Source organism: Moschus berezovskii, chromosome 25, assembly GCF_049115385.1.
Source record: "Moschus berezovskii isolate FMDL1 chromosome 25, NW_MosBer_1.0, whole genome shotgun sequence".
Taxonomy (NCBI): domain Eukaryota; kingdom Metazoa; phylum Chordata; class Mammalia; order Artiodactyla; family Moschidae; genus Moschus; species Moschus berezovskii.
In genome coordinates, this window is record NC_142484.1 from 12,692,134 (window position 1) to 12,713,629 (window position 21,496).

A 21,496-nucleotide genomic window follows, 5' to 3' on the forward strand; every position below is an offset into this window, starting at 1 on the left:
CCATGGTCAAGTGAACAAGATTCATCAAAAGATCAAGAGAGAGAGAAAGAAGGAAGGAGGGAGGGGGGAAGCAGAAAACCTGACTCTGAGGCTTTTTAACTTGGTCCCAACCAATGAGAGTGTGGTTTATACCACTTGTCAAGGCAGAGAAAAGCTGAAAAAGTCAGAGAGACTGACTAAGTGACCCTGTCCCTCCTGCCCAGCTGTGATGTCCAGTCTAAGGCAAGAAGGGCCTGCTGGCGGTAATTTGTCAGTGGAAGAGGGAATCTTCTTTAGAGTTAAGCAGTTGCATCTCTTTTCATTCAAAGAAAAATGGTATCCATTTTCCAGAGAAAAGACCAGTCAAGAATTCAAGAAGCAGATGCTCCCAAGAATGAGGGAGAAAGCCCCTTAGTCATGCAGGCTTCAGACCTGCTGTGGAAGCAGAGACGAGCAGCACTGAGCTCAAAGGTCTTTGAGAGCCAGACCCAGAAGATCAAACAGCATGGCAGATACTTGTCTTCTGGGGCCACCCAACATCCAAACACTCTCATACTGGGGGAAGAAATCCCACATGGGGTGAAAAACGGGCCTTCTTCCTTTGGGATCTATACCCAGACCTGAACTTACTCTGCCACAAGGTCATCTGACAAAGGAAATGGAGAAGAATATTCACAAAGTTCTCTCCCAGGCCCGAGACTCTGAAACGTTTCCGTTTTCCCTCATGAATCCCACTTAACAACAGTATCAGCCAGAGCTAACATCTACTGAACAGGTGGACAAGCCAGCGCTGCTCAGCTGGCTCTATCCGCCTTCTATATCTATGGGTTCCACATTCATGGATTCAACCCACTGCGGATTGAAAATATTCACACACACACTCACACACACATACACCGTACACCACACACACATTCCAGAAAATTCCAAAAAGTGACACTTGAATTTGTCATTCACTGGCTAGTATTTACATAGTCTTTACATTGTATTTAAACCATTTACGTAGTGTTTGCATTGTATTTACAAGAAATTACATAGTATTTACACAGACTTTACTTTTGTGGGGCTCCAAAATCACTGCAGATGGTGACTGCAGTCATGAAATTAAAAGACACTTGCTCCTTGGAAGAAAAGTTATGACCAACCTAGACAGTATATTAAAAAGCAGAGACATTACTTTGCCAACAAAGGTCCGTCTAGTCAAAGCTATAGTTTTTCCAGTAGTCATGTATGGATGTGAGAATTGGACTATAAAGAAAGCTGAGCAGTGAAGAACTGATGCTTTTGAACTGTGATGTTGGAGAAGACTCTTGAGAGTCCCTTGGATAGCAAGCAGATCAAACCAGTCCATCCTAAAGGAAATCAATCCTGAATATTCATTGGAAGGACTGATGCTAAAGCTGAAACTCCAATACTTTGGCCACCTGATGCGAAGAACTGACTCATTTGAAAAGACCCTGATTCTGGGAAAGATTCCATTGTGGTTGGAGAACACACTATATGATTTCAGTTCTTTTAAATTTGTTGAGGCTTGTTTTATGGCCCAGGATATGGCTTATTTTGGTATATGTTCTGAGGGAACTTGAAAAGACTGTGTATTCTGCTGTCATTGGGTGGAGTGTTCCGTAAATATCAAAGAGATTCTGCTGGTTGTTGATGGTGATGGTTTTGAGTGTTTCTATACCCACTGGAAAAGAGTCTGATGCTAGGAAGAATTGGGGGTGGGAGGAGAAGGGGACGACAGAGGATGAGATGGCTGGATGGCATCACCGACTCGATGAACATGGACTTGAGTTTGAGTAAACTCCAGGAGTTGGTGATGGACAGGGAGGCCTGGCGTGCTGCAGTCCATGGGGTCTCAAAGAGTCAGACACGATTGAGCAACTGAACCAAACTGAACACTGTATTGGATATGGTGAATAATCTAGAGATGATTTAAAGTGTGTGGGAGGATGTGTGGAGGTTATATTCAAATACTGCACCGTTTATACCAGGCACTGGAGGATATGCAGATTTTGGTGTCCGTGGGGGTCAGGAGCCAATGCCCCAAAGACACTGAGAGATGCTGCATAGAGTTATGTCATTCAAAGCTATCAAACCCTTATCAGCGTGTTCGCAGAGAGCTGTACAGTAGCCAAGTACTCGGTCTCACAGGGACCAGGACAGAGATGGGTGATCGTATGGAGTGGCCTGAAAACAAGGCGGCCAAGTGCAGCCAAGTAATTGGATGCGGGTTTTTTGTTTTTTGCCAAAAGAGATGAGGAACAAGCCAGGGGAGAAACGGGAAGGGAGGTCACAGTTGTCGAACGTTCCCCTGTGAATCCTCACAAAACCACAGAAGCAAGGCCCGGTTGTCCCCGTTTTACTGGGAGGAAAGCCAAGAACCAGAGAAGTGAGGGAATTCACCCAGGGTCCTGCCGAAGGAGGCTGAGTCCCAAAGCCCAGGTCTGTTTGGATACGGAGCCGGGCCCCCAGGGTGAGGCAGGTGTGACTGGCACAGTCCCTGGAGCCAAACCTCTGACCTACAGGTTTCCTGGGGCCTGTTCTCCTAAAGGAAGTGAGCAATCTGTAAGCAATCCGATCACACAGGCAGTCAAAGCAAGCTTGCAGTTTCCCAGGGGCCCTCTTGGGTTCTCTACACGGACCTACCAAGGCTGAGAATCACACAGGCTAAAAAAGCCCGGGATCCGGAGGCCAAGAACTAGAATGCAAGGCCCCCATCCACACTTCGCTGGCTGGTGATCTCAGGACTTTGGAAACTGTAATGCATGAAGCAAATCCTGTTATTAGGGGTGATCTGAGAAACCCGGCCTCAGTACACGGTCAGATACCATCTGGTCCTGAATACTGATCCCTTCAAGCACATCAACAGCCTTCAAAAATGACAGCATGTCTCAGCTACGCCTGACACAGCCTCTATGAGCTTCCTGGTCTGTTTATTTGCTCTGAGCATCTGCTTGGTTGGAGAAACACAGCAAGAATATCTTTGTGCCTGCAAACTTCCCCTTCAGCTGGACAGATGGGCCAGAGAGCAGGGTTCCCAGGAGTAGGGATGCTCAACAAGACGCAGATGGCCAGCTGACCCGGGACATCGCACTCCACGTGTCGGAGGTTGAGCAACAGCACAGGCAGCTGCCCCTCCCCATGGCTGCGCTGACCCCTCTGGCGGAGAGCTCACAGCTGTGACGGGCATCGCTCCCCACCCTCAGCTCCCTTCCCACACTGGCCAATTCAGCACTGCTGTCGTCAGGAAGGCCTGAAGCCTAGACTGTACTCAGCTGATAGGAGCTGTGCATGTTGGTGGGGGGCTGGGGGAGCCTGGATGGACACTGCCCTCTGTGAGCTGGGATGGACAGTCCAGGGTGAGCGCGGGTTCCCAGGCCTGGCTCAGGCTGACCGGACGTGAGTGTCTTTCTCTCCCCAGTGTCCCTGCCTAGGAGGTGTTGATAACTTTACTTGGAACACCTTCCACTACCCTCTCCACCCCAACATGGAGACAGACACAATCTTGGACAGACAACCTGCTCTTTCTGACTCCCAGGGCGGAGTTATTCTTATTTCAAATCTCTTGCACCCTGTATCCACCTGGGGACCCACTCCAGTATTGTTGCTTGGAAAGTTTCATGGACAAAGGAGCCTGGCAGGCTAAAGTCCATGGGGTCACAAAGAATCAGACACAACTGAAGCTACTTAGCACACATGCATACATATATATACTATTAATTTTATATTTATACATATATGATTGATATATATTATATACTAACAGATTAACATGTTATTAGTACTGATACTATATTACATGCTAATAAATATAATAAACTATTGATATTTTCCAGGATGAAAAATATCATATCCTGTCTTCATCTGTTTGGTGGTCTGCCTGCTTCACTAGATGGTGAGCTCTGTAAGAGCAGGAACCATGACTGTGGTTTTACCCACCCCTGAAGCCAGGGTCTGGAATCCAGGTGCTCAGAAATCAACTGAATGGATAAAAACCAAACTACGGTGCTGCCCACCCCAGCACACATATACTATCAACTGAGGCAGAAGAGTCCACTCGCCACCCACTCCTCCCCACTCTTTTAAGTTCCCCAGCAGAATCTCAAGTGGAATGTTCCAGCAGAGGCCTGGCTTTAATTTTCAGAGATAAAGAGAGCCAAGAGCTGGAGAAATGCCTTATCCGGGTTTCCAAGCCTTTTCTCCTTATTCCCTCAAGACGCCCACTCCGGCCTCCCTCCCAGGCCCCTCCCAGGCTGTCTCCACCCCTGGGCGGCCCTCCTTTCCCACACAGCCTGGGACATGCTGTTTGCTCACAGGGACACAGAGCAAACCAGCCACCTCAGAGCAGGGAGGGCGGGTGCCTCTCCCACACCCGTGGCCCCTCAACATCCACTGGCTCCGCGGGAAGCACCGCCTCCAACACCCAGCATGCCACCCAAACCCCAGCCTCCATGACCCGCAAGGCTGGAAGGACCACACACAGCAGGACATGCACCCCACCACCACCACCCTTGGGCCTCATCCCTCCCAGGCCTCACACAGACACCCACCTCATGCACTGCACCCCTCTGCGCTTCTCAGGGGTACCCTGTCACCTCTGCCCTGGATGCAGACAACGCTGCCAAGGACATGGTGCCCTTAACACTGTCACTTCCTACGTCTGCACCACCTCCTGTCTGCCGTTTATCAACCAGCAGAGCAGAAAGGAGGCAGGAGCCCTGAACACAATATCACCTTTAGGTTCCATAATCTCAGAGAGAAATGTGAAATGTAAATAAGCCCTACACATCAGGTCCTACACATGCCAGGCACTTTCTACAAGTGAGAAAGACACTGCTATTCATCCTTTTTATGGCAAGAAAAATGAGGTTTATGGTACAAGTTTTGTCTCTTGAGAGTCTCTTGGACAGCAAGGAGATCAAACCAGTCAATCCTAAAGGAAATAAACTCTGAATTGGAAGGACTGATGGTGAAGCTGAAACTCCAGTACTTTGGCTACCTGATGCGAAGAGCCTGCTCACTGGAAAAGACCCTGATGCTGGGAAAGATTGAAGGCAGGAGAAGATGGCAATAGAGGATGAGACGTGTGGATGGCATGCCCAATTCAGTGAACATAAACTTGGGCAAACTGTGGGAACTGGTGATGAACAGGGAAGCCTGGCATGCTGCAGTCCGTGGGGTGGCAAAGAGTAGGACACAACTTAGCGACTGAACAACAAGCTTAGCTCAGAGAGCTTAAGTCACCTGCCGAAGGCCCCGTTCCTGCCCCTCTCCTTCCCCCGAACAAAACCTGAGCTTTCTCTTCCCGATTCCCTGTGTTATTTGGGCCCAAACATAGTTTCCACAGCAGCCAGAGGAATACTCTCATGAAGGCACATTTAATGCTAATTGTTTTCCCACAGTCAGATTTACCTAAGCTACTCCTTTATCCATCCATCTCATTCACTCATCCATGTAGCAAACCCATGACCTGAAGGAAATACGTGTTAAAAGTCTTGGATTTCAGTTAACTGTTGACTTCAATTACGGTCCTCAAAGAAAGCATCAGTTCAGTTCAGCATGTCAGATGAAGCCAAAACTAAATTAAGCAAATGGACTTGAGGGACGAGAAGGAGATGAAGACAGAAGTGCAGCCCCAGACTGTGGCTGGGCAACACCACAGCCCAGGTGAGCGAAGGTGTGGCCGCAGCGGGCACTGAGCCACAGTGGCCGTGCTTCCCAGACCCGTGGGGATGGGGTGGGGCTGGGGGAGGGGGGAGGTGTCAGAAGAACAGGAACACCTGGCAGGAATTTTCCTGGAATTCCCGGAAGCAGTGGGGCCCTGGGACCGGGATACTTAGTCTGGTTTTCTCCCTGTTTCAGAACCAGACCGTGATGTGCAGCCTGTTCCCTCCCCTCCCTCCACCTTGGTGACCGAGAGGCAGCGGGGGGGCGGTGCACAGGGGATCCAAGCAGCGCCCCCACCTCTGCCCTCAGCTCCACCCCCTCACCTGCAAGAGCAATTCAAGGCTGAGCTAAAGGCCAAGCGACCTTACCATCTGGCCTCCAAACCAGCGTCCTTCTGAGATGGCAAGGAGGCATCGTTAATAATTATGCAGGACGACGGCTGTAACTGGAGCTGGGGGACGAGGCCATGTGGTCCCTCTCGTTACAGGGCTCCTGGCAGAGTCTCTGCATGGCTGGCTTTGAAGAATTTACCTTTTAAGGAAAATCAGTTGATTCCACATATAACAGAGAAGTTCTCCCGGGGACATTTTGGGAGCCCGTAAATGAATAAGGCTTACCGTCAGAGAAAGTAGGTAGAGGAAAACAGGGATGAAGCTTCCTGGCTGCTCACTGAGAAACTCAGAAACATATCATGGCAATGGTAATATTGACAGCTGGGTCACACTGGAGTCATCTCCCAGAACCCCCTCCCCTGGACGGTTCTGGGTTAGAATTGGCCCAAAGTGGGGCTTCAGGAGCTTTGGAGGCAGAAATGGAGCTGAGCCTCTGCCCCACCAAACCTGTCGCAGAGGTGCCTGAGGGCCTAACTCTTCTCCTGAATCCTGGTTCTGTCTCCATCAGGGGCCTGGCCATCAGATACTTGGCTTCCAGTGGACTTGCCCACACCTCCTACTTCATGGGGCCATTTCAGCAACTGGGCTTCTCCAACTGGCCACACTTCCAGCTCTTCTTGATGCCTCTCATGTCATGCAAGAATCCATTCCTGTGTGAAATCTCTTCTCCCATAACTCCCAAAATGGTGGATCTGCTTCTCTGCTTAAACCCGGACTGACACAGAAAGACAGCAGACTTTTTAAATATCTGAACAGATGGCAGTCCACATGCCAAGGCACACTGGCCTCTTGTTATTCCCGCAAATAGTGGTGACTCTAAGGCCAGCCTCAGAGGAGCGCTCACACGACGGGGCTTCAAGGAGAGGAAACCAGTCCAGGCTCAGGACTTTGGTTCCTGGAACCAAAACCGGTCCTGCCAGCTCATCACTGCCACGGGCGAGTGGACAACCTTCCTGAGTCTCGGTTTTCTCCTCTGTAGTTCCTGTGGTTCTGCAACACCCCGCTGCACCAAAGGGCCCACACGCAACTGGACATCACTGCCCCTCCTCTGAACCCGCCACGCCTGTGACTCTCCATGCCGGCCACCAACCCCACATCCAAGGGGCAGCAGCTGGGAGAGGAAGACCCTCCAAAGCCAAACCGGCAAGGGCTGAGCGGGTGAAGGAGGCATCAGAAGGAGCCAGAAAGGAGATGGGCAGGGGGGTGTGTCTGCAGGAGAGAGGCAGCCCCACCTGGCCCTTCCCAGGCTGCCTGCCAGGAAGCATCCAAAGACGGGTTTTGGAGCAGAGGGTCACATGTTGAGATGTCCATTCCATTCAGGGCCAGCCTCGTGTGCACCACTGTGGTTTCAGGGAGCTAACACTGCCCACCTCCCCCCGTGCCTGCTCCTCCAGCCTGACGGGCGGCCTGTCTGCCCAGCTGTCATCTCTCCTCCTGCAGATCCCTACGGGATTCCGTCAGCCCCAGTCTGCACCCTGCATTTCTCTAAACAGGAGCCAAGACCACGTGGGTCACCTGAGAGCTTGGGCTCTGAACAGACATTATGCATGGAGACTCCTTAAGCCCCAAGGATGATGCTGGAGCTCAGGGTCTGAGCAGGTGCCATTCATCCTGGGGGGAAGTGGGCAGGGGATGGGGACAAGGCGTCCAAAGGCAGAGTCCTGCAGGGGTCAAGCTGGAGAGGCCATGAGGGGTGTCCCTCGGCCTCCCTAGAGGACAGTCCTTCCACTAGGTGGTTCGGCCTCTGCAACGTGGACTCTTCGCAGGACACTCTTTGGGCGGACCACGCTTCTCAACAGATACCCAGACAGGTTGGGGGAGGCCAACCCTGTGTCCACGGATCAAACTCATCAGGCTCTCTACCCCGATTCTGACTCTGGGTTCTGAGACGCATCTGTGGCTGATTAAATCAACAAGTGAGATTTGCCTCAGGACTCTTGAGAGATCTCCACTCCAGAACAACACGGTATTTGGCAACCTGAGTCCCTACACTCTCTGCTTAGAACTCAGCACCTCAAAGTTTTCCCACCCAAATCTATCTTCCGTTAACACGGAGTCAAGCAAATCCAGACTCCACTCAGCCCTGGTGCCCTTGTAACCCTCCCAGAGAGGTAACTGGTCAAGACGAGTGGTTCATGGGGCTCCAAGACCAACAGCATCACATCACCCGGGAACTTGTTTGAAAGGCAAGTAATTGGCTCCCACCCCAGACCTGCTGTTTCAGAGATTCTGGGAGTGGGCCCACCACTCCGTAGTTTAGGAATCACTGGTCTATCGGATAGTTCTCCTTCTCTGTTTCACTTACTTCACTCACTATGACATTCTCTAAATCCATCCATGTTGCTGCAAGTATGACATCGCTTATATGTGGAATCTAAAAAGAAATTACACAAATGAATTTACATACAAAACAGACAGACTCACAGACTTTGAGAACAAGCTTATGGTGACCCAAGGGAAGACTGGGGGAAGGATAGTTAGAGAGTTTGGGATGACATGCACACACTGCCATATTTAAAAAGGATGACCAGCAAGAACCTACTGTGGAGCACAGGGAACTCTGCTCAATGTTATGAGAGCGGGGTTTTGGGGAGAATGGGTACACGTGTATATACGGCTGAGTCCCTGTGCTGTCCACCTGAAATTATCATGACATTGTTCATTGGCTATACCCCAACACAAAACTGAAAGTTTTTTTTAAAAAAGAACCACTGGTCTAGACTTATGATTTCCTCTCCTCCAGTCAGAGGGAGAATAGAAGGGCGCGTACTGGAGGCAAGAGGACTGGGCAGAGCCCTGGGACCCTGCTGCAGTCTGGGGCACTGGATGAAGGAAAGGAGTAGGTTAGCTTGCTCTCTGATGAGTGAGGAGGGAACGTGGCTTTCCCCCAGAAGCAGAAGCTCGAGCATCGGTCCCTCTGTGAGCCTAATCCATCCCCAGAAGAGCCTGACCATATGTCCCTGCAAACACAGCTTGCTCTACTGCGGAGCAGATGTTCCCAAGAGCCAAGTCGCTTGACTAGAGTTAATGGGCAGCCATAAATCATCAGCTGGAGCCACGCGGAGGCTGCAGGGGAGATGAGGCCACTTGGCCTGAGCTCCAGCATGAGAACTAGGTGTGTGCTCCACCGGAGCCAGCATGAGGACAGCAGCCAAGCAGGGGAAGGATGGCAGAGCTGGTCCCTGCGCCAGCTCAGAGCTCAGGCTGCAGTCACTCACATTACTAGGGAGACCCTGAGTGGGGAGCACAGAACCCGACTGGCCAGGGTCCTACTCAGCTGCTCACCCGGCTGCCTACCCCAGGGATCAGGAAGGGCACTTTACACCCCACTTTCCTTGTCTCCTTGTCAAGGTTCTCACTGAGGTTTTTCCCCAGGAGGTCATGAGTGAGTAGGAGAGGTGAGCGAGGAAGGGACCCCAGACAGGAAAAGGTCCTGGGAAGCTCCAGGACGCCAGCAGCCTTCTCCATCACCACCCCTTTGTCCTCTGAAGTGCTGCCACTCCCAGCTCTGAGGTGAACCTGACGCTGGATACACCACTGACTTCCAGGCTGAGGCTCCCCCTGCCCCCAGCCTGGGGCAGCAGGGCCAGTGCAGAGCCCCTGCCACAGCCCACTGATCAGTTCAGCACTGAAGGCCAGTGCCATCAGTTGGGACTGGCTCTCCAAGACTATGGGGAGGAGAGGAAACTCCTCTCCTCATGGAGAGGGTAACCATGCCCAGTCATTTGTCAGGAGGGCACAGAGGGAGGAAATCAGTCAGGATTGAGCAGGTAGGGAATGTAACTCAAAAAGATTTACATTCTGGGCCAATTAAATGTATGAAAGGGTCCTGAAATTAAAGTTTCAGCAGAAGAATCCATAAAGATTGGTACCACCAGGAAGGTGAGAGAACTCCTCTGTGTGCAATTTCCAGGACAAACTGCACCCCTCTGGGCTGCTCGGGCAGATCAGTGATTTAGAAGGAGGGCTGAGAGTTGTGGGAAAAGATGCCGGAAGAAATTTCTGCGGGGAGGGGTGTGGCTGAGCTATGAGTCTCACCCTTTATTTACTTGGGTGAACTTCTAACCCCAAAGCTAGTGAGAAGCGGCTGCTAAGAGATTCCTCAGAAAACCTACACTGTGTTTCGTGCCAACACTGTAAAGGTAAGGGCTTCCCAGCTGGCACTAGTGGTAAAGAACCTGCCGGCCAGTGCAGGAGAGGTAAGAGAAGCGGGTTTTATCCCTGGGTTGGGACGATTCCCTGGAGGAGGGCATGGCAACCCACTCCAGTATCCTTGCCTGGAGAATCCCATGGACAGAGGTGGGATCTCCTGGCAAGAATTCTGAAGCAGGTTGCTGCTCCCTCCTCCAGGGGATCTTCCCAACCCAGGAACTGAGCCCCAGACTCACACATCGCAAGCAGATTCTTGACCGTCTGAGCCACCGGGGAAGCCCACTTGGAGGAGATTAAGATATCTGGTGCAGGGTCACTTCTGAGAAAGTGAAAATTGGGGTGCACCCACATGTCTGTTTACATGTGGCTGTATTTCCCTGATACTTACAACTTCTATCTCTTTGATGCCCAGCCTTCCCCTTCCCCGGTGGCTGCTTCCCCAGAAGAAGCAGGTCCCATGCAGGAAAGAGGGTTAAAAGTGGGCGTTCAGCTCCGGCCAGAGACGGAGATGTGATGTGTGAAGGGTGTTCGTTTTTTTTCTTCACCACATACTTTGCAGTCATGACTGCACTTTAAAGAGAATATCAGGTTGGTGGAGTTGGTTAAGATCCAAGACAAATGTTAGCTGTTTGTTTTTAAACCAGACCTCCTGAGCGACAACCCCAGTAAGCTTTTGACAGGGAAAACCTCCTCTTACAGGCATGGGGACAGCCAGAAGCTTCCTTAGGCTGAGGAAGACTTTCTTTTCTAGTTTAGAGACTCAGGGGTACAAACAAAGCTACGTACTAGTTAAATAACTGGTCGAACTTTTAAAACAAATGCAAGTTCCTGCGAGGAAGTAGACTCTTTATAAGGTTTGGAGAGACTGTAAAAAAAGGGAGAAACATCCCTGAGATCTGGGCCCAACCCTTGAGTCTCTAAGAATTGTCCCCAGTACCCTCCTGGGTGGGTGGGAGTCCTAAAAGGCACCAATGACCACAGCAGTAAGATTCTGGCCAAACAGACATATAACTCCTTCGGTCAACAGCCATCAACAAGCCAGCAGCCTGCCAGGAGACCTCGCAGACAGCACAACGTCAGCAACTCAGGAGAAGCTTTGAAATCAGGTGCAGGTTCAGAGCCCAGCCCTAAATTTACCATCTGAGCAACTCTTGGTAAACTACTTACTAGGCCCCAGTTTCCTGATCTGTGTGTGTGTGTGTATGAATGTCGCTCAGTCATGTCTGGTTCTGCAACATGGAATATAGTCCATGGAATTCTCCAGGAAAGAATACTAGAGTGGATAGCCTTTCCCTTCTCCAGGGGATCTTCCCAACCCAGGGATCGAACTCAGATCTCCTGCATTGCAGGCGGATTCTTTACCAGCTGAGTCACAATATAAAGCCAGTGTCCAAATGAAGGGTGATCATGAGGGTTAAACGAGATGATATTTGTAAATCAGCTTGCACATTTCCCAGATGTTAAATCTTAATACACATGTATGTGTGTGTGCCTGCATGCTCAGTTGAGTCCGATTCTTTGTGACCCCACAGACTGTAGCCCACCAGGCTCCTCTGTCTGTAGAATTTTCCAGGTAAGAGTACTGGAGTGGGTTGCTATTTCCTACTCCAGGGGATCTTCCTAACCCTGGGATCGAACCCGTGTCTTTTTAATCTCCTGCACTGGCAGGCAGACTCTTGTGTTAAATACATTTTTAGTATACATTTTAGATACATTTAGAGTATAAGAAAGTTAAATTTAAAAATTGTAAAAGCTGCTCGTCCCCAGAATCCCAGCCCCCAATTTAGACTATTTGTGATAACTTTTGTGAGGGTTCAAAGAGAGAAGTGACCCTCCATTTCTGGGAAGATGGAGTAGACATATTTTTCCTGTTCCATCCACCATATACAACTAAAAGCCCTGAATAGAAAACAAACACAAGAAGACTCTGAAAGATGGAAAGAAAAAGGCAGAATGGTGAGGGGCCTCAGGACCTGATGACAACACAGCAGTCGGTTCTCTGGGCTTATTTTTTGCCTCATATGCAGCAGACTTGGAGCAGAAGATGGCAAATAGGCCAAAAGACCAACTCCAGCAAAACTCTTCTCTCTTTGGCTGAAGAACAAGAAAAAGGGAGCCTAGCAAGACAGAAAACTTGCAGACAATGAACACTCTGCTCCAGCCATTTGCAAAAGGGCTGTGATACAGAGGGCTGCGTGGGAGGCTACCCTTCACCTTCTCCTTCATGCTGCAACAAGACACGCCCAACGTCACTGCCTGGCAGGAAGCTGGGAGCTTCATCCCCATCAGGCTATGAGATCACCTTCCCTCGGGGTACAGGTGGAAACCAATGGAGACCTGGACTTCAGGTTCATGGGGAAATAACAAGATGACCCCCACCTTGCAGAGTCTGTGTCAGAAGACAGGTCTCACTGTCACTCAGCAGTAATGAACTCAACACACTCCCCCTTCCCTGATGTCAGTGGAGCCATGTGGGGAGCAGAACAAGGCACTCCTCCCTCTGCCAGTCAGGACATTTTAGTGAAGGCCTAGCAAAGAGCCAGAAAGACACCACCCCACCCCCTCCGCCGCACCCAATGCCCCAATGCCCAGCAGTAATGAGGAGTCCCCTCAGGTGTCACTGGATGTCCAGTGAGGGATTCAGAATTCTACTGTCACTTGGCAGTAGCAGGTGACCTTCCCCTGCAATCCTAAATGTGTGTGTACCAAACAACAAAGCTGAAGAATATTGAAGCAAAAACTAATGGAACTGAGAGGAAACCCACAGCTACAGCTGAGGACTTCAATGCCCCATGTGCTCAGGCACCCAGTGGTGTCTGACTTTTTGTGACCCCATGGAATATAGCCTTCCAGGCTCCTCTGTCCATGGGATTTCCCAGGCAAGAATACTGGAGTGGGTTTACCCCTATTCAACAATTAAAAGAAAAATTAGACAGAAAATTAACAAGGGTATCAGTTCAGTTCAGTTCAGTTCAGTCACTCAGTTGTGTCCGACTCTTTGCGACCCCATGAATCACAGCATGCCAGGCCTCCCTGTCCATCACCAACTCCCGGAGTTCACTCAAACTCATGTCCATCAAGTCGGTGATGCCATCCAGCCATCTCATTCTCTGTCGTCCCCGTCTCCTCCCACCCCCAATTCTTCCAAGCATCAGACTCTTTTCCAGTGGGTATAGAAACACTCAAAACCATCACCATCAACAACCAGTGGAATCTCTTTGATATTTACGGAACACTCCACCCAATGACAGCAGAATACATAGTCTTTTCAAGTTCCCTCAGAACATATACCAAAATAAGCCATATCCTGGGCCATAAAACAAGCCTGAACAAATTTAAAAGAACTGAAATCATATAGTGTGTTCTCCAACTACAATGGAATCAAAGTAGGAATCAATAATAGAAAGATAACAAGGAAATAGACAACAGACTTCTAAATAATCCATCGGTCAAAGAAGTCTCAAGAGAAATCAGAAAAGACATTGAACTGGATGAAAATGACAAAACAACATATAAAAATTTGTCAGTCAGTTCAGTCAGTCAGTTCAGTCGCTCAGTCGTGTCCTACTCTCCGCGACCCCATGAATCACAGCATGCCAGGCCTCCCTGTCCATCACCAACTCCCGGAGTTCACTCAAACTCATGTCCACAGAGTCGGTGATGCCATCCAGCCATCTCATTCTCTGTCGTCCCCTTCTCCTCCCGCCCCCAACCTTTCCCAGCATCAGAATCTTTTCCAGTGAGTCAACTCGTCTCATGAGGTGGCCAAAGTATTGCAGTTTCAGCTTCAGCATCAGTCCCTCCAATGAACATCCAGGATTGATCTCCTTTAGAATGGACTGGTTGGATCTCCTTGCGGTATAAGGGACTCTCAAGAGTCTTCTCCAACACCACAGTTCAAAAGCATCAATTCTTCGGCGATCAGCTTTCTTCACAGTCCAACTCTCACATCCATACATGACCATGGGAAAAACCATTGCCTTGACTAGACGGACCTTGGTTGGCAAAGTAATGTCTCTGCTTTTTAATATACTATCAAGGTTGGTCATAACTTTCCTTCAAAAATTTGTAGAATACAAATAAAGCTGTACTTCAGTAGAAATTTAGAGAATGAAATGATACATTAGAAAACAGTGTGAGTCTCAAATATATCATCTAGGATCCCACTGCAATAACCTAGGGGGAAAAAGAACAAAATAAACCCAAAGAAAGTGGAGGGAAGGAAACAAAACCTGTACACAAATTTTATAACAGGGTTTTTCACTTCAGTGCAATTGCTGAAACACACTGCAGCACAGCCATACCATGGAATGTAGCTCATAACAAAGAGGAACAAACTCCTGATGAGCGGTTGCCAGTAGCTAAGGAGGGGGTAGACCTTCCCTGGTGGCTCAGCAGTAAAGAATCTGCTTCCCAAGGCAGGAGATGCATGTTCGATCCCTGAGTTGGGAAGATCCCCTGACTACTGAAGGAAATGGCAACCTTCAGTATTCTTTCCTGGGAAATCCCATGGACAGAGGAGCCTAGCGCCCTATAGTTCAGTTCAGTCGCTCAGTCATGTCCGACTCTTTGAGACCCCATGGACTGCAGCATGCCAGGCCTCCCTGTCCATCACCAACTCCCAGAGTTTACTCAAATTCATGTCCATTGAGTCGGTGATGCCATCCAACCATCTCATCCTCTGTCATCCCCTTCTCCTACCGCCCTCAATCTTTCCCAGCATCAGGGTCTTTTCAAATGAGTCAGTTCTTCGCACCAGGGGGCCAAAGTATTGGAGTTTCAGCTTCAGGATCAATCCTTCCAATGAATATTCAGGAGTGATTTCTTTTAGGATGGACTGGTTGGATCTCCTTGGTGTCCAAGGGACTCTCAAGAGTCTTCTCCAACACCACAGTTCAAAAGCAACAATTCTTCTGCCCTCAGCTTTCTTTATAGTCCAACTCTCACATCCGTACATGACCACTGGAAAAACCATAGCCTTGACTAGACGGACCTTGGTTGGCAAAGTAATGTCTCTGCTTTTTAATATGCTGTCTAGGTTGGTCATAACTTTTCTTCCAAGGAGTAAGTGTCTTTGAATTTGCAGTATGAAAAGGCAAAAAGACGTCTACAGTTCATGGGGTCGCAAAGAGTTGGACGTGATTTTCTGACTGCACAGCAACAAAGGAGGGGGTGAGATTGAGATGAAGCCACGTGAAAGGCCCGCGTGCAGAGGCTCAGCGGTGCTGGACATGCTCTGTGCCACAGTCAGGATCCTGGTTGTGATGTTAGAGTTTTGCAGGATGTTGTCATTGGGGAAACTAGATAAAGGGCACGTGAGCTTTCTCTGTAAAAGGACACATGCGCTTTCTCTGTATGATTTCTTATAACTACCTGAAATCTACATCTATCTCAAAATAAAAATATAGGGAAAGGAGAGCTGGAGAGAGCTGGAGAAATGACTTATAGAGGATCCTAAAGTCATGGTGGTAGGGGATGCTTAAGCACCAGCTGTCCGAGCCACCTTGTCTTGCCCTGTCCAAAGAATTGAGTGAAGCCAGTTCTACCTCAGGACTGCAAGGGGCATTGAGGGTCAGGCTGAAGGAAGGGTGTACATACAATTTTTGCTTTCAAAGGAACCAGACAAAGAATAAGTTCTATATCAGACTACAGCAAAGGCAGGCATCCAAGGGGAAAAAACACTCATGTTCAAAAGTTCCTAATTCAAGTTCAGCGCTGAAGGCTGTGCACAGGTTGGAGAGAGCAGGAAAGTTGGGGGGAGATAGGCTGACACTCTGATAGCCATGGATACAGAGAGCAGCTCCTTGTGACATGCCCTGCCTTGTACCAGCTGTCCCTCAGCCCTCGCTGGTTTCTCAGCACCTCCTTAAATGATCTGAGATGCTTGGTGGCCTCCATGCTTTGCCACTTTTTACCCTAAGTTAGCTCAAGATAATGACCCTTCAAAATAAAAAAGCACTGCCCCCAAATACCGAGGCTTGGACTCTGGCAATTTAAATACCATGAATTAAATAGCTGTCACCTAAGGACAAATTCATCTGCATATCTGAGGTTATTGATATTTCTCCCAGCAATCTTAATTCCAGCTTGTGCTTCTTCCAGCCCAGCGTTCCTCATGATGTACTCTGCATATAAGTTAAACAAGCAACGTGACAATATAATACAACCTTGACATACTCCTTTTCCCATTTGGAACCAGTCTGTTGTTCCATGTCCAGTTCTAACTGTTGCTTCCTGACCTGCATACAGGTTTCTCAAGAGGCAGGTCAGATGGTCTGGTATTCCCATCTCTTTCAGAATTTTCCACAGTTTGTTGTGATCCACACAGTCAAAGGCTTTGGCATAGTCAATGAAGCAGAAATAGATGTTTTTTCTGGAACTCTCTTGCTTTTTCCATGATCCAGCGGATGTTGGCAATTTGATCTCTGGTTCCTCTCTGCCTTTTCTAAAACCAGCTTGAACATCTGGAATTTCACGGTTCACGTATTGCTGAAGCCTGGCTTGGAGAATTTTGAGCATGACTTTACTAGCGTGTGAGATGAATGCAACTGTGCAATAGTTTGAGCATTCTTTGACATTGCCTTTCTTTGGGATTGGGATGAAGACTGACCTTTTCCGGTCCTGTGGCCACTGCTGAGTTTTCCAAATTTGCTGGAATATTGAGTGCAGCACTTTCACAGCATCATCTTTCAGGATTTGAAATAGCTCAACTGGAATTCCATCACCTCCACCAGTTTTGTTCATAGTGATGTTTTCTAAGGCCCACTTGACTTCACATTCCAAGATGTCTGGCTCTAGGTGAGTGATCACACCATCGTGATTATCTTGGTCATGAAGATCTTTTTTGTACAGTTTTTCTGTGTATTCTTGCCACCTCTTCTTAATATCTTCTGCTTCTGTTAGGTCCACACCATTTCTGTCCTTTATCGAGCCCATCTTTGCATGAAATGTTCCCTTGGTATCTCTAATTTTCTTGAAGAGATCTCTTGTCTTTCCTACGCTGGGCTGGAAGAAGCACAAGCTGGAATCAAGAATGCCGGGAGAAATATCAATAACCTTAGATATGCAGATGACACCACCCTTATGGCAGAAAGTGAAGAGGAACTAAAAAGCCTCCTGATGAAAGTGAAAGAGGAGAGTGAAAAGGTTGGCTTGAAGCTCAACATTCAGAAAACAAAGATCATGGCATCCGGTCCCATCATTTCATGGGAAATAGATGGGGAAACAGTGGAAACAGTGTCAGACTTTATTTTTTTGACTGTGGATGCTGATTGCAGCCATGAAATTAAAAGACGCTTACTCCTTGGAAGGAAAGTTATGACCAACCTAGATAGCATATTAAAAAGCAGAGACATTACTTTGTCAACAAAGGTCCGTCTAGTCAAGGCTATGGTTTTTCCAGTGGTCATGTATGGATGTGAGAGTTGGACTGTGAAGAAAGCATATCGCCAAAGAATTAATTCTTTTGAGCTGTGGTGTTGGGGAAGACTCTTGAGAGTCCCTTGGACTGCAAGGAGATCCAACCAGTCCATTCCAAAGGAGATCAGTCCTGGGTGTTCATTGGAAGGGCTGATGCTAAAGCTGAAACTCCAATACTCTGGCCACCTTATGTGAAGAGTTGACTCACTGGAAAAGACTCTGATGCTGGGAAAGGTTGGGGGCGGGAGGAGACGGGGACGACAGAGGATGAGATGGCTGGATGGCATCACCGACTCTGTGGACATGAGTTTGAGTGAACTCCGGAAGTTGGTGATGGACAGGGAGGCCTGGCGTGCTGTGATTCATGGGGTCGCAGAGAGTCGAACATGACTGAGCGACTGAACTGCCTGACTGACTGAAGGACAAATTCAATCCCTCCTTCAGTTGCCGTAAAGCCACAGGACCTGCTTCAACACAGAGAGACAGAAGGGTGGATTACAACAGTAATAATGACTTCCACCCGGGTGATGTGGGGACCCTGCCTTCCTCTCTCTGCACAGATTTCATCCTCTGTTACATGGAAGTCATAGAGAGATAGGAGGGTCTATGTCTATGCCTCCCCTTCCCTTCGAAAATCAACTTAAATGCCAACCATCCACACAAAGTCTCCCCTTGATCATCTTCAAATACCTTCTCCTTCCTCTCAACCCTTAAAAACTTTATCTAAAATACTCCCTTTTAAATTAAATTTTATTGGAGTACAACTGCTTTACAATGTTGTGTTAATTTCTACAGTACAACAAAGTGAATCAGTCATTCATGTACATCCGTCCACTCCCTTTTGGATTTCCTTTCCATTTAGGTCACCACAGAGCACTGAGCAGGGTTCCCTGAGCTGTACAGTATGTTCTCATTGATTATCTATTTTATACATAGTCTCAATAGTGTATATGCGTCAATCCCAATCGCTCCCACCCTCCCTCTCCACTTGGTGTCCATATATTTGTTCTCTACCTGTGTGTCACTATTCCAGCTTTGCAAATAAGATCACCTATACCATTTTTGCACACTTCTTATCTTGTGTTAGAAGAACATGTCTGATATTCCCTACTAAAGTGGAAATTCCCTGAGGACATGTGTTTGTTTTGCCTTTATTTGTCCACCCAGAGTGCCCAGTATGACACAGATAAAGTGGGCAGTGAGTATTTGCTGAAAGCAAAAACCAAGGGCAAATTGAGATCATTTGTTCCAGATGAGGAAGTCCTTCTAAAAGTATAAACTAAAAAAATTATCAAGTGTAAAGGCATGGCCTGTGTCTAAGGTCTGGTCATTTCTCCCCTCCCACTTACCATGGGATCCGAACCTATTACCTTCACTTCTTTGGCATCTCACAGGCAAGGCTCTGTGAACAGGGATCATACAGAAGGTGAGGTTGCTTCGTTCGCTTTTGTTTTTTAATTTCTACCACTCCTAATTTCAAAGGAATGAAATTGAAGGTTGGGCACAATAAAACCCTGAGCCCCAGGTATATAAAGATAAAATTGAGAAATCGGAAGTGTATTGAGGAAATGGGGGAAATAAACTAACTGGTACCTTGGGTGAAAGTCACTGAGATTGGGCTCTAAATTGAGTGCTAAGCTTCCTGGTAGCCAAGGCAAAAAGGCAAAGTGGTAGTGTTCTTAGTTCTCATTGTCATAAAAAAAGATCCTATCAGATATTGGGAAAGACAAACCCTTTCCGGGAGCTGCCTTTGGCAGGAATGATGGTGTCCTTCCCTTTATTTTTTTTCTTTTTTTTAAATTTTTTATTAGAAAACTGAAATTTACAATTTGTTTATATCACTCACTGAGTACATCACTCCCTTTCCGGGAGCTGCCTTTGGCAGTAATGACGGTGTCCTTCTCTTTAAAAGGCTGAAGAAAAATGTTGTAGGCAACATCCTCAACTGCCCCCTCCCCAAGTCAGCAATGCTGAGGACCAGTCTCTCACCCTGGGAGGCCCTGCTTCTGGGGGAGCATCAGAAGGGTCTACAGTAAAGAGCAGGCCCCCAGCCGACCCACCAGCCCCGAGCAGCTGCAAAATTGGCCAGTCACGTCATTATTTAATGCTGTATGACTGGGTGTAGGAAAATGCCTGCCTGAAACAACTATTTCTCATTTGGCATGAGGTTCGGCTGTCCTCTCTGACAATAAATTGCCATTGGATTAAGTTCTCTAACAAAATAGATCGTGTCTCCTGAGTGTAAAAAATAAGCTATGATAATAAACCATGATAATCACTGTGTCAGGAGAGCATGTGCCAAGTTCATTTTAAAAGTCATCAATTGCTTGCAAGTTAAAGAGAAGAGTTTTCCAAAGAGACAGGTGAGAACTGGGGTGGTGGCTGGGGGTGGGGGCGCTGGGGGCAGACAGAGCTCAGGAAACAACATTAGCCAAAAGTCAGGGCTCTTTGAATCTGGGTGACAGGTTACCTGGTCTTTCATTGTTCTATTCGCTCTGCTTTTATGTGTTTGAAAATACCCATATTTGAAAAGAAACAACTTTAAACCTAAGAGCATTGCAATTTATACTGCAAGATTCTGGCCATGAAAAGTGGTTTGAACCCTGTAAAGCCCTCCCTGGGTTATCCACTGTCCACTCACTGCCACTGTCGTGACTCAGCTCCAGGACGCCCCAAGTGGCTTTCCCAAGTTCACACGCCGGCCTGGCCCCAGTCCTGGACCCACTGGACCCTGAGTGCTCCAAAAGGCATCTCAAGCAATGAACTGTCTGTTTCCAGTCCAGTGGTGGCCTGGGAGAGCTGGTCTCTGCTCCTTCGATGGCTGCAGTAAGAAACTTTAACCCTCAGTAGAGGCGGAGGAACACGGGGAACCCTGAGCCTTCCCAGAGTGGGAGAGGGAAAACGTGGCCTTGGCCGCAGCGCCGGCGGCCCTGGGATGGGAGGAAGGAAGGAGAAGGAGCAGGAATCAGAGGAGGGCAGGGATAACTCTTCTGTCCAGCCAAGGCCTCTCTGTCTGCATGCTCCTGAGCTAGAAACTAGAGTCAAGAGGGGTGATCCAGCAAGGAGGAGCCCAGAGCGGAGGAGGGGTCCCTGCAGAGGGAAGGGACAGGCTGAGACCTGGAAACCAGGAGGTCCTCAGAGGTGGGTGAACTCTGTGCAGCCTCACCTCCCAGAGCCGGATGCAAAGAGACTAGTGGGTGCACGGCTGGCCCGAGCCTGGGACCTCTGACGCAATCTGATGCCACCAGTGCAGGGAAGGGGCCCACGGACAAGCAGCGGGGGACAGAGAAGAGAGGAGCTCCAGGCTGATCCCTCTGCACCCCCCAGCAGCCCCCCTTCCCCGGCAGCAGCCAGCTCGCTCCTGCTCCATTTGAAGAGAGCAGAAGTGGACCGTGCTTTGATTTTTCCAAAAACAAACATTGGGCTGAGGGAGGAGATAAGCTGTGCCCAGGCTGGCTCGGGCTCCCGGGTATGCGGGAAGTCACACTTCATATTTCCACTACACGGGCCCCGGGGAACCCCCCACCCGCCCCTTCTCCTCCGGGAAGGGTGGGAGGGAGGCTCTGCTGTGATCCGGGGACAGTGTCGGCCGAGGCAAATTTCACTGCCAGCCAGACCCACAAGATCCAACAAGGACAGAGGGACCTTGGTGCCTGCCCCCTCCTGACCCTGGGGGCTTGGAAAAGTCACCTTGTGGGGACGGAGACGTTTCCCTAGGAATCTGCCTGAGTCACACGTCCTGTGAGAGGCAGGGACCCGACCCTGCCTCCCCTCCCCACAGGCCTCAAGCCGCCACCTGTGCCCCTTGAGCTCAGGGCGGCAAGAAGTCGGCCAGCCAGACACTCAGGGTTCCAAGTGTTCCTCGCAGGTCATCTCACCTGGTC